At 35.3% G+C, this 15,235-nt stretch overlaps 1 long non-coding RNA gene across 1 annotated transcript; it reads right to left on the bottom strand.

The window, feature by feature from the left end:
* Positions 1-703: 703 nt before the first annotated feature.
* On the bottom strand, positions 704-6,683 carry LOC127873477 (uncharacterized). The gene is made up of 3 exons (XR_008046175.1): positions 6,536-6,683; positions 5,823-5,948; positions 704-4,000 (listed from the first exon to the last, which is right to left on the bottom strand). It is a non-coding gene; the product is annotated as an uncharacterized LOC127873477 (long non-coding RNA).
* Between the last annotated feature and the right edge of the window lie 8,552 nt (positions 6,684-15,235).

Genomic DNA, 15,235 nt, shown 5'->3' with positions numbered 1-15,235 from the left:
TAATTGTTATTTTAACCGGAAACAGTTTCATTCTGTCATTCTGCAAGGTGTTTGTGTGCATGATTTAACATTTACAGACATTAATGTGGGCTGGCCCGGCAAAGTACATGACGCTAAAGTGCTACGGAATTCAAGTCTTTGGGAATCTGGCTTTCAAAAGAGTGATAATGGTAGATATCATTTATTATGGGATGGTGCATATCCACTAAAGCAGTGGTTATTAACGCCTTACAGAGATAATGGACATTTATCACAACAGCAGGTTCGCTACAACATTTCCTTGTCATCAAAGCGCCAGGTCATTGAGATAGCGTTTGAATTGCTGAAAGGGCGTTTTAGGAGATTGAAATATGTAAATATGAAATATATTGAAGAAATATGCAAGACATTTGTTGCTGCCTGTGTATTACATAACATTTGTATTATGGAACATGATGGTTTTGAAGACATCTTAAACAATGAGGATAATAATCAAGTCCAATGTAATGATCCTCAGTTTTTTATGCAAAATGATGCGGAAGGTCAGCTTAAAAGAATTAATATAACAAACAGGCTACTTGTGTAAGAAAGTGATTATTCGAAACTAAAAGTACTTTTAAATATTCATGACTCAAACATTTACACTGGCGTTGTTTACATTTCTATTGATTGTCCATACATGAAACGAATAGTCAGATTAAAAAAGAAACATATAACATGTATATTTGGTTTTACTTGTTTATTTCCGAAATATTGAACATATTACGAGTATAATGCGTATATCATTATGTCATGCCTGTGACAGCAGGTTTGAAACACCTGTCTGACAAAACTTATCAATTTGTTCCTCATATATCACAGTAAAATAAAAATCATATATCAATATGTTCTTCATATATAACAGTAAAATAAAAATAAAAATATCACATGTATCAATATGTACCTCATATATCACAATAAAATAACCAAGAGAGCCAAGATGGCCCTAGTTCGCTCACCTGAGAGGAGTTGGCTCATTCAATCTTTACCTAATGTCAATCTTGACCTAGATATTGTCCAGACAAACACCATGGTCAAGTTTCATCATTATTGAATCAAAACTCTGGCTTATGGGGTGTTTTTGTGAGATTTGACCTGGTGACCTATATTTTGAGTTGACCCCCCTCCCTTACCAAACATTAAACTTCGCTTAGAAAAAAAATTACCATGATTCATAAAATCTGAAACAAAATTGTGACCTCTAGAGTGTTTACAATGATTTTGTATAGTATAATGAAAATTTGGACACAATCTAAGGGCAATAATTATGGCATTACTTATGTGATTTTGCTCATTATCAAACTTGACCTATATCTTTCAGCAACTTTCATAAAGAATGCTTAAGAAGTGTGAATGCTAGAGTGTTTACAAACCAAATGTTGACGGACGGACGGCAGACAAAGACCAATCCTAAAACCTCACCTGAGCAATCAGGTGAGCTAAAGTGTGTAACACTGCTCTCAGCCATTTTCCAACTTGTCAGAGAAATCAATAAAACCATTGTACTGACCAAGTTTCATGAAGATCGGCAAAGAAATGTGCCTTCTAGAGTGTTTACGAATAAATGTTAACGGACGGACAAGGCCCGGTCACAAAAGCTCACCTGAGCAATCAGGTGAGCTAAAAAGAACTAGAGCTTTGTCACAGACGTGACGAATACCCCCACATGTGGCAATGACACAGAATATTTTGCATGTGTCTTCACAAAATCATAGCAGACACCATGCTCAATATTTAAAACGCACTAAGTGACCCCGTGACCTAGTTTTTGACCTGGCATGGCCCATGTTCGAACTTGACCTACACATCATCTTGATACAACTTCTGACCAATTGTGTTGAAGATCGGATGAAAACTACTTGAATTAGACAGCGAACACCATGCTTAATGTGTAAAACATTCTACCGCTAAGTGACCCATGGCTCATGTTCGAACTTGGCGCAGAGATCATCTATATAAAACTTCTGACCAAGTTTGGTGAAGATCGGAAGTAAACTTCTTCATTTAGAGAGCGGACATCATGCTCGATGTTTAAAACACACTAAGTGACCCCGTGACCTAGTTTTTGACCCAGCAAGACCAATGTTCGATCTTGGCCTCAAGATCATCTAGATAAAACTTCTGACCAAACTTGGGGAAGATCGGATGAAAACTACTTAAATTAGAGAGCGGACAACCAATACCGACCGACCGACAGACAAGCTCACTCCTATATACCCCCCTAAACTTCGTTTGTGGAAGTATAAAAACAGTAATTGAAACATGTGGGCACAAAATACAACTGCGTATGGCACTTTGCATTAATACAGCCCAAACCTCTAAACTGTAACAGAAACAACTTTTAAACTGGAGTCCTCCTTATCAGAATTTCTGGTTCCATGAAATCATTTCCTACTAACTGAACAGTCTCTAATGCTAAATTACAATGGCAGGTTATTAAAACTGTGGATGAATATACGTTCAACTGCCGCTGCACATATCCCTGATACAATCACAAAGGTAAGAAAATCAAAAATTTGAAGACAATGTTAAGTTATAATAAAAATATTAAAAGATAAAGAAAAAACCCTGTCATAACACATGACTAAGTAATCATATCATATGACTAAGATGTCATCTTAGTCATATGATATGACAACTTATATATGTGATATGACTACTTAGGCGTGCTATGACATCTTAGTCATGTGAAATGACATCTTAGTCATATGATATGATAACCATTACATGTGATATGACAACTAAGTCATGTGTTATGACGTGACATGTGATATGACATCTTAGTCATATGATAAGCCGAATTCGCCGCTCTCGATTGACCGGCGAGCAGGAAAGTAAAATGGCCGACAATGGCGCAAATGTAAGTTAAGAAGAGTTTTTGTGGATTAAAATATGATAACTTAGATATGTGATATGACAACTTAGTCATGTGTTATGACAACTTACACATGTGATATGACATCTTAGACATATGATATGTTAACTTAGACATGTGATATGAAAACTAAGTCATGTGTTATGACATCCTAGACATGTGATATGACATCTTAGCCATATGATAACTTAGACATGTGATATGACAACTTAGTCATGTGTTATGACAACTTACAGATGTGATATGACATCTTAGACATATGATATGTTAACTTAGACATGTGATATGAAAACTAAGTCATGTGTTATGACATCTTAGACATATGATATGCTAACTTAGACATGTGATATGACAACTAAGTCATGTGTTATGACATCCTAGACATGTGATATGACATCTTAGCCATATGATAACTTAGACATGTTATATGACAACTTAGTCATGTGTTATGACAACTTACACATTTGATATGAGATCTTAAGTCATATGATATGTTTACTTAGAAATGTGATATGACAACTAAGTCATGTGTTATGACATCTTAGACAGAAGATTTGACATCGTAGTCATATGATATGACAACTAAGACATGTGACCTGACATCTTAGTCATGTGTTATGAAATATTAGTCATATGATATGATAACTTAGTCATGTGATATGACATCTTAGATATGTGATATTACATATTAGACATGTATTATGACATGACTAAGATGTCATAACACATGGCTAAAATGTCATAACACATGTCTAAGATGTCATTTCACATGGCTAATATGTCATATCACAAGTCAAATATCTTTCTTGAATTAGGTATGTGATAACATCAACTGTTGAACAATATGTTAAACATAACATGAGAACATTTAAAGTCCTATGGCATTAGGCTGAATAAACTTAAAACAAGAAGTGATTGCGCCACCACAAATTATTATTTTTTAGGGTGTCTTTTAAAACGCCCAATTAGTGAGTTCACAGCTTCAATATTCTGTTTGCGCAATCATCACAAATGCACGGGTCGTCCCCTGTTATTATATCTTCAAGATCACAATGAGCACAGTCTGCGTGAAATACTAGCCTGCACTCTGAACATCTAATGTAGATTCTGAAATAAAACACAAACATGATAGACAGCAGGATTTTTAACAAGAGCCGTCCGCGGTTAGTGCACTCTAATTTACTCAGTGCTTGATAGTGTACTGGAAACCATTAATAACTAAGTTGCCTTCCTATTAGCTAAAGAAACTTCAGCGTACAGTTTATATAGTATTGACAGACCTGTACGCTGAAGCCAACCCCGTATCGAAAGTCAACCAGAGTCGTAACATATTTATGTCACGCTATAAATCAAAGAAAGTTCATTTTATTGGATACATTTCTACATATATTGGTAAATGAATATAAAGTACTGCATCGGGGAATATTTTAAGGTTCAAATGTTTCAAATGCATCTTAAAATAGATTAAAATAACTCTCACATCAGTCTGAAATTTACAAATTTGACGCCATTGTCGCTTTTTCACGTGACGAGTTTTCATTTGGATACTTTCGGATCGACCTTGACATTTTTTGCTGAAATTGTAAACATTACTTTCGTTTTCTGAAATCTATTATTTGTGATTAACAACTTACGTCTGGTAGATTATAAGACTGATTTCAGTGTGAATCAGGTAGTTTTAAATAATATTTACTTTGAGTTTGTATTTACACTACAATTTGTTTACAAAACAAGCCAGAATAAGTTAAAATACCGGGAAATGTCATTCTGAATTTGAAAACACTTGAGCACACGGTATGTTACTAAAAATAGAAATAACGTCATATGACAGTGAAATCTCGGGAGATTCGCATTTCAAGAAGGTCTGTCACATCGCTGTTTTTCTCGATATCTAGATATCTTCAAAGATAGGCTGGTGACAGTTACAATGTAGCCACCCTACTATGTTTTTAATCTTGCACACTTTTATCTTTGAACTTTTATCTGTTAATCTGCACTAATATTTTATTCTTATTACAGTTTTCTTGACAGCGCCTCCCAATCATAGTCAGGATTGATTGTTCGGGAGTAACAAGTAGAAGTAGAAACATGTAAGAGCAGAATAGATAAATTTTAAATGTTTAAGATAGTATTTTGTGAAAGAATATATCAGTTAAATGTGAAAAATGTCAATCTTTCCGATCAAGTGGTTGATTTGGGCCAATAACTGCATTTAAAAGCTGTTTTTGACCGGTCTTTGTTAACTGTCAACTTTTCAGGAATTTCTGGTTGACGTTCCTAATGGGGTTGGTTCATAACTATAAAGTCGCGCCATTCAAAAATCATAAAAAGCGACATTTAAAGTTATGGTAGCCAGAACTACCTTCCTATGTGAGTATATGCTTTTGGAAATGGAGCATTTATTTGGCAAAATTAAATTTAGGGTTATCTGCCCTTATGAAATTGGTTCACTAAAACTATTTATCATGCATACCAGGGTTTTTTTTTCCACTTTTTGGGACGATAGCCCATGGCTTTGGAATTGGGAATTTTATCGGCATTTTCATGAAATTGGGAAAATAAATTCATTAGCCTTTTTATTCCAAACGAAAAGTCCACTGATTAGGGAAATACTAAATTTGATATAACTCTTTATAATCAATCAAATTAAAAGAACAACATCATATAATACTTTGTTAGATGTAATTGAACTATAATTGAGATAAAATACACATAAGACACTAATTTCTAAAAAAAAAAAAAAAAAAAAAAAAAAAATTTTTTTTATTTTTTTTTGGAAATTGGGATTTTTTTGCCACATTTTGGGAAAAAAGTATACTTTTTGGGATTGGGAACATAGCCGAATTTCGGCTATAAAATCGGGCCAAAAAAAAACCTGCATACTAAATAAGTATTTATTAATAACATGCAATGGGAAGACTTTTAGTACCTATATTGACCATCCACAAAGATCCTTGTGCGGTTGGAACTCTCTTGTGCAGTTAGACTTTCAATGCTATGTTGTGGTGCTTTTGTATGGCAAAGAAATCAGGTCCACCTTCCAAAATCACTAGAACTGAAATTTGTATAAACTATTATTATTAATAAACTTTGATATTTATATTATTGTGGACCTCCAAGGATATATTATAATACCAAATTTGTTATGATCTTATCATATAAAACTAAAACATAATAACCCTTTGCATGCTGGGAAATTTGTCGTCTGCTAAAATGTCGTCTGCTGAATTTCTAAAATTAGCATTTTCTTCGATTTTTTTCAAAGGATACTATCAGAATAGCAAACAGTTTGGATCCAGATGAGACGCCACGTTCTGTGGCGTCTCATCTGGATCCAAACTGTTTGCAAAGGCCTTCAAAATTCGGTTCCCGCACTGAAAGAGTTAAGTAAATTGTTATACCTGGATATAAACATATTAGAATCGATTGGTAGCTGAGACGAACAATGATGGGACGAACTAAAACGAGGACAAATTAATATTTCTTTTCTATACTACATAAAAGCATTAAAAAACAATGCAAAATAGTGATACAATGCAGATGCTGTTAAAGCCTCGTTATATGCTTCTGATAAGTGTCATCTAACCCTGGAAAGTAGATAAATTGATGCATTTTAATCCACAAAAACTCTTCTTAACTTACATTTGCGCCATTGTCGGCCATTTTACTTTCCCGCTCGCCGGTCAATCGAGAGCGGCGAATTCGGCTTACGCCGGCTTGATTATTCGGCGCAAAATCGGATCGAAACAAGTGGTACGCCGGTTCTAGAAGTTAGCCGGCCAGCTCCGGCGTACGCCGATTTGATGAATGAAGTCCACCCAATGTATCCGATTGAGGTAATATACCGTTATTGAAGCATATCTCTTTAAATCGGAAAAAAATCAACTGATTCGGTCGATTCACCATATATTGCTAAAATACCACTTTTAAAATATTTAGATACAGGTCACAAATCTAATGTATGTAGTAAACAGTCACTTTGTCGCTTTTATTATTTTGTTCAATGTCCATCGTCAACAGTTCAGCAGCCAAAAGTCCAAATCATGATTTTTCTCGAACAATTGACTATCAGGTTCTTGTAGAAAACTCAACAACCACCACGCTGATAGTGACGTTCCGTCTGAATTCGTCACATGCACGTGACCATTAATGCACGTTAAACTTCCTTTTTTTAATTTTAACGTTTATTATTGCATAAAATGTATCTATGATGCCCTCTGGCGGGGTGCAGAAACTTGGCAAAAGGAGGGCTTGAACGGGAGAAATCGTGTATTAACAAGGCGATTCACGTGCCGTTCAAGCCCTGCTTTGTGTTTTTCATATCCATAAACTGGTCCACGCGCAGTTACTTCTTTTAACTTTGTTAATAACACCAGCCTACGACGACTTTCCAAGCATAAATGGGGAACTGAATAAGCACCATTTTCTCATGCATGCAGGGATAAAGGCAATGAATATTTCAATCCACTCCAATCAAATTATACCATCTGCACTCTCTTGAAAACAGCTTTATTTAATTGGGAACGTCAATGAAATTAAGGTTATTTACTCAACACTTTCAAAAGACTATGCTGTAAATGTACGTGTTTATGTACCTTCAACGTTCCTGCTGTATGCTTGAATACTTCAATGACAATATGTTGGCAGTAAAAGCCAGTATTAATTTTAAGAAAATTTAGTTGGAACGAATTAAGATAGACCTGTACGAAAGAAACATCTATGAAAACAATTACTTATTCTGACGATATTTTTATCCGTCACAACCAGTAAATTCCAAAATAATTCCTTATTTCTTCTTTTGCGCGGCTGCATTTCAAATTTGCATTAATCTACTGTTTAAACACATTTTAAATCGAAAACTGCCTATCCGAAGGTAAAGCCTCGTCATGTCTGATGATGACCGAGTGAGGCATATGTAAAACACAATCTTGAACTGTATGACGTCATATGAAATAATCGAATAATTTTGTCGATGTCGAATGAACAAGACATATTTTTTGCAATTTTATTTTAATTTATTTTGGCATGTGTGATTTGTTTATGCAATAATACCATTATACACACAAAAATACACATTTTCTCGGACATGATCATCTGCGGACGCTCTCAAAATCCGTTCCTTACCTCTTGTGCGCACTCGGGCAGGAACTGATTTTTCGAGCGCCCGCAGATGATCATGCCCTCGAGAACGTGTATTCCCTTTACAACTACGCTCTCGATAGGGAAAAACAACAAAAATGCAACATATTTTTTGGTAAGTCATTGGTATGACCGACTGACTGGACTGACTGATACCGTGTATTACTATTTCATAGTCATCAAACATACATAAAAACATGAATACACACAAAAGCTTTGTTACAACATACAACATAGTCTACAACAACGCCAGGCATACTGTATGCCGGCACGAGTACCTCCTCGTAGGCAACTTATAAGGCAGCCACGCCTATCAACAGACTACTAAGACACTAGGCATACTGTATGCCTACACGATTCCCTCTTCGTAAGCAACTATAAAGGCAGCCACGCCTATCAACGTAGACTGCTACATCACCAGGCATACTGTATGCCTACACGAGTCCCTCCTCGTAAGCAACTATAAAGGCAGCCATGCCTTTCGTCTCTTCCGGAGACCGAATCCCCCAGTGGGATAAATAATAATTATTATGATACTGGTATACATGTATAAATTGAATACATTACATGCGTACGCAATGTGGATAAACGCATGACCTGTTTTAAAAAACAAATTCCTGAATTTCAAAATTAGCTCGTACCAGGGTAAAAAACATGTAGATTACACATTTAAACAATAACGTTTGTCATGTTACTCTTACTGTTATTCAAAACAAATTAAAAAATTAACACATGTATCGATCAGTCAATCCCAACGCTGAATGACTGAACAGAGTTACTCGGCCACGAGTAAAACGCTCTCTTACAGAGCCCACCTATCGAAAACTACATTGACAAGGGAAAGTAGTTTTCGTCTAATTCGCACGTGCTCAAACGACGAAACCAATATTTCCCTTTACAACTACGCTCCTGATAGTGAAAAACAACAAAAATACAACATAATTTTTGGTAAGTCATTGGTATGACCGACTGAATTAAAAGAACGGGCTTGTAAGTATAGTACTAATAATAATTGGCTTATTATAAAATGCATTGATGGTTATAATCCAAGTGACATTGAAACCCTTAACCTCTCATCAACGGAGCTTTTAACATTGCCGTCCTTAGCTGTTTTACTCAGCCATCTACCATGACGTTTAAATAACCTGTCAGGAATGCCATTATTAGCCGCAGCAGTTGAGCCACCAGCTCTCAAAGAATGAAGGCAATATTTGCTTATGTCTTGAACATGCGGTTTAAACGCAATCAAAAACAATTCTCTAAATTTACTATATGACAAATGCTTGTTTTCCTGTCTATGTCCACCATTTCGTTGAACTTAACCGACGAAACAAGTAACATTCAGATTCCGAAGAAAAATCTGTCCAAGTAAGGTATTTCTGTAAATTGACTACTGGACACAACTGTGTGCCTGTCCTAGAAATAAGCACCCATGCTCCCTCACGGAATTTATCTGTCTTGCTAGATTCAATAAATACACTTAAGTAACTACTGTTAATACAAACATCACTCCTTCTCAACTTTAGTACCTCTGCACTTCTTAAAAACTCCGCATATGATAAAAGGCATATACAAATAAATATTTGATTCATAACATTATTTCCAACATACATATGTGTGTACATTTGTTGCAGTAAATCAACAGTCATTGGTTCTTTCTTATTCACAGGTTTCGTTAAATGCCGTTTTGCAGCTTCTAACATATTAATAACAAGTCTTGAATATGTAGGTGATACATAATCGAATAAATCATGATCATATTTAATACTGTAAAACGCATTTATAATCGGACTTGCACTACTAGCTGTTTGTATAATTGACGCTAAATATAGCGCAACTTGAAAAGCCTTGGCGGGCAAGGAATCCCCGCTTGAAAGCCCATTAGCATACCCCCAACGACGCCATCGATTGAAGCCCCTTTTGTAACTGAGGTACGTGTTTTCCGCTTTGGTGACGTAAAGCAACTCGGGCAGCAAGGATACCTTCTCCGCCAAGACCTCTGGCAAGCCATCAACTTCACTTCCGTATCTCTGAAAAAATAAATGTGTAGCAGCACTAAAGTTGACACAGTTTGTTACTTGACACATTATATTTACAAACAGTAAGCCACAATATCAATGTTCATGATTGACAAATGATATAAAAAGTGCTAACATGCGAAATTTAAGATTTTCAACACCAAACAACCCAGAACCATTCTTACAAGGTATGTAATAACTTTTTGCCGTAGGTAATTCCATACAGTCTATTACAAACGACTTAAAATGTCCATCACTTGTCCAAATCATAGGCCAAAAATTAGCCATTCTGGGACAATGAAAACACCTTTTGCCCCACAAGATTCCATTTTTAGCAATACCCTTGGTATTAATATTATAGGAGGTAAAAATAAGCCAAAACTATGCGTCCATGGGTAAGTAAAAGCATCAACTCTTTCAGACTCTTTACACCAACATCTAGAATAAAATCGCTGTAATTTGGCGTTATGTTTAGAGGCAAAGATATCGACATCTAAATTTCCCCATGAAGACTGAATTATTGACAAAATGTAAGGGGAAATACCCCAGACGTCTTTTTCTACTATTTTGGACAAATAGTCTGCCACATAATTCTCTCCCCTTGGTATCCATTCAACCTCCAAATAAATATAATGAACTTAAGAATACCCGAATATTTTTATCGCTAAATCTTGTAATTCAGGCTTCCTGGAGCCCTTAGCAACAATGCTGCATACACCTGTGTTATCAGTAAACCACTTAACTCTTTGATTTACCAATACATGCTCAAGCGACAACAGTACTCTATAAACAGCACACAATTCTCTCCACGTGGAGGATTTTGCCGCTTCCGACGGCGACCACGTGTCGTGCACTACACCGCTTTGCATTTCGACCTCATACCCTGCTAAACCAGTGCTGCTAACGTCACTATAAACAATTCTAGTACAACCCTGACTGATTGCCAATGTTCTAACATTTATAATTTGTAAATGTTCATTCCAAAACGAAAGTTGAACCTTACTTCCTTCAGACAACTTAATATAAGAGTTCCACGTTTTTGCTTTAAGTATGTCAATGCTTAAACACCTAGTCATAATTTGAGAAACCAGAGGCGTATCCAACAAATTTTCAGAGGGGGACTCAACCGGGGAGGGTGCGGGAGGGTTGTCCCCTCTCGTCGTCGATAAAAATTTGAAATCGCACATTGAAATTATGCAATTTCCTGCTATCTAATCAGCATTTTGAATGATAAAAGTGCATGTAAAACAAACAAGAACTTGAGTTCAGACATCAAGTGTGACAGACACACAGACAGACAGACAGACAGACAGACACACACAGGGTAATTCAACTGTCTCTCTTACCACTAAAGTGGTGGGAGACATAATCTTTATCCAGAAATTAGTTAACAGTGTTAGATGGGTGGACCTCCTTTTTAAATGATTTAGTTTCATACTAGCAAAGTAATTCTTCATTTTTGAGTCCTTTTTATTTCAAACACTATGGATGAACATCAAAGCAGTTAGCCTCATTTGTAAAAACCAACAAATAAATTGCCATTCATTAAGTGTGCTGTTTAGACACTGGGTCGCTTGAAGCACCGAAGCCAAAATCGCGGGCAACAAACGAAAAGCCATACCTTCAACAAACCACCCAGCCAATGCCTTATGCTCAATGGAAACAACAACCGAAAGTGCCGATTGATTTTAGAGGAAAAAACAGGTTTGAAATATTCAACAGTGGCAACATAGATACCCCTCAAAGGCGCAGGCCGATGATTGAACGTTCGCCCCGATCCCCTCTGGACGAAACGGAACTGAAAAGGCCTCGGGAGCAAGATAGTGAGTCAACGTCTTCCACCGCCCTTGTACAACTGCCCGAGATCCCCGAGCAACTCGAGCCAAGTAACACACAATGTTCTCAGCTCAACTCAACTGTGCAATAGGATACACAGGGAGAGAACCGATGTACTTTACATAACAATGAACACGGTGTGAGAGGATTAAAATTTCTCTCGTTGAACGTTTGCGGACTGAGATCGAAACAGCTTGTCCAGAGTTTTGTTCATTTCTATGCAATTACGATATTATTGGTTTTCAGGAAACAAAAACTGACGATAATGATGATTTAGAATTAGATGGATTTAAAATGCATTTTAAAAACAGAAAAGAATTCGCAGTACGTAAATCAGGCGGGATATGTCTCGCTGTTAAAAACACAATCTGTAAACATGTCACAATTATTCAGTCAAGCAGTAAATTTGTATTGTGGTTTAAAATCTCTAAACATTTTACTAAAAACGAGGATATACTGTGCGGTGTTGTATATGTACCGCCTGAAAACTCTGTGTATGTAAACGATGATCCGTTTTCCGATATCCAGATAGAAATTGATAATTTTAGAGATAAATACAGTAATATATGCATGTTTGGTGATTGGAATAGTCGTACAAAACAGCTAGCAGATTATGTTAAACCTGATCATGATATCTTTTGCGAATTACACTTAGATGACATGTACAATGATTTAATATGCGATGAGAAACTATTTTTAGAAGCAAGTATGACTATTTCTCGAAATAACCAAGATAAAGCGGCAAATGGTTTTGGCTACAAGTTAATAAATTTCTTACAACGAAACCGACTGTTCATATTAAATGGTAGAACAAAAGGTGACTTTATGGGTAAATTCACTTGTAAAAATTCAAGCAGCATAGACTATTTTGTCAGCTCTCCTACGCTATTTAAGCATATAATCAATATAGAAGTTTTAGATTTTTGCCCATTACTTTCAGATGTGCACAACCCCGTTTCTATGGTGTTCGAATTTCCAAATTATCATAACAGGGATATTGTCACTGTTAACAATACATGTATATGTTTAAATGTCTTTGAAAATGTTGATGTTTGTGAGAATTGTATTGCTGCTGATGCAAATGTCGGTGATGTTAATAATGCTATTAGTAATAATGATAATGATAAAGATAATAACAATAACAATAATAATAATAATAATAATAATATCAATAAAAACGTGAAATTGTGGGATCATGATAAATGTAGTGCATTTGTAGAAAATATAAATGCTTTAAATGTCAATGACATCATCCGGGATCTTGAAGCTTTTGAAAACGCGGATACTTATTCAATTAATGACATGGACCATATAGTCTCCAAAATTGATTCTGTTTATCAAAACAGTTGTAAAAACAGCTTCGGCAGTCATATACATGTAAATAAATCAAAGTATAGCAACGAGCCCAAATGGTTCGACCGAAATTGTAAAGAAGCCCGGACAAATTTTCACCGTGCCAAATATGTATACAAGACTAAGAAATCTGAAGCGCATCGCCTTAATATTAAAAGCACAAGTAAAATATACAAGAAAACCATTAAACAATGTTATTACACATTTAAAAAGAAAAATGCTCAAAAAATTAAATCCCTGAAAAACACTAACCCCAGAGTATTCTGGAAAACTATTTCAGGAAAAAAACACAATACGGTAAAAGCAAATATTGCCTTGCTGGAAAACCATTTCAAAACTGTAAATGCCGACGACACTGTCTTTGATTTCACTAGCGATGAATCACAGCCAACTACCGTTTATAATAACGATTTACTTAATGCCGAGATAACATGCGAAGAAATCGAGCACTGTATAAATTTGCTAAAAAATAACAAAGCATGCGGCATTGATAATATTTTGAATGAGCACATTAAAGCATCCTTTCCAATTATGAAAGATGTATATATAAAATTATTTAACTTAGTATTTAAATCTGGTATAGTACCTAGCAATTGGACCATTGGGCTTATTAATCCAATTTTTAAAAATAAAGGTTCTGAAAACGATCCTTCTAACTATAGACCAATCACTCTGTTGAGCTGTGTGAGTAAATTATTCACTTCAGTCTTAAACATACGTTTAGAAAAATTTATTTTGAAATATGACCTTATTGATAAGCATCAAGCGGGTTTCCGTAAACATTTTTCAACAGCTGACAATATGTTTGTCTTATATGCGCTGATTAACATTCTTAGAACTCAAAAAAAAAAAACTGTTTTGTGCATTTATCGATTTAAAGGCTGCATTCGATACGATTAATAGGTCATTATTGTGGTATAAGTTAGGCAAGTACAGTATAAATGGAAAGTTCTTAAATATTGTCAAAAATATGTACAACAACGCAAAATCATGTATCATGTGTAATGGCGAAAAATCTAACTATTTTTCATGTTCAGTTGGGGTAAGGCAAGGAGAAAATTTATCCCCCATACTATTTTCCTTCTTTTTGAATGACCTACATTCATATTTCAATAATAGCAGTGATGTAGACGGAATAAATTTTCATGTTCAGTCAAATGAAAACGATATGTTAAATTTTTTCAAACTATTTGTTTTGCTGTACGCTGACGATACTGTTATTGTAGCAGAGTCAGCTAACGATCTTCAAAATTGTTTAAATGTGTATTCCCAATATTGTGACGCATGGAAACTAACTGTTAACATAGACAAGTCAAAAATTGTAATTTTTAGTAAAGGTAGACCATCTAATTATGTATTCTACTATAAAGATCATCCCATTGAAGTTGTTAGAAATTATAAATACCTCGGTATTTTATTCAATAGCAGTGGCTCTTTTTTCCAGACCAAAAAGAATCTAGCCGAACAGGCAACAAAAGCTATGTACTGTCTGATTAATAAATGCAATAACCTCGCTTTACAAATAGATATGAAAATTGATCTTTTTAATAAGATGATTAAACCTATTCTTTTGTACGGTTGTGAATGTTGGGGGTTTGGAAATAATTATATATTAGAAAAAGTTCAGTTGAAGTTTCTGAAAATTATATTAGGGGTTAAAGCCAGTACGGCATCTTGCATTATATACGGAGAAACTGGAGTAAAGCCCCTCCAAATTGACATTGAAACTAGAATGATTTCCTTTTGGTCTAAATTGGTCCATCCATTGTGTTTTAAATTGTCATATCAAATCTACAACACCTTATTTAATATACATGCAATAGAAAATGCTAAATTTGACTGGATAGAGTGCATCCGAAACGTTTTTGTTAAATGCGGAATGATGAATATTTGGCAGTCTCATGATTTTCCGAATTGCACCTGGCTCAGTCAAAGCGTGAAACAAAAACTTTCAGATCTGTTTATTAATGAATGGTACTCAGATATACATAATTCT

The sequence above is a fragment of the Dreissena polymorpha genome, chromosome 3, assembly GCF_020536995.1.
Source record: "Dreissena polymorpha isolate Duluth1 chromosome 3, UMN_Dpol_1.0, whole genome shotgun sequence".
In the NCBI taxonomy this organism is placed as follows: Eukaryota; Metazoa; Mollusca; class Bivalvia; order Myida; family Dreissenidae; genus Dreissena; species Dreissena polymorpha.
Note: the sequence above shows the minus strand (reverse complement) of the source record. Positions and strands in the feature narration are given on the sequence as shown.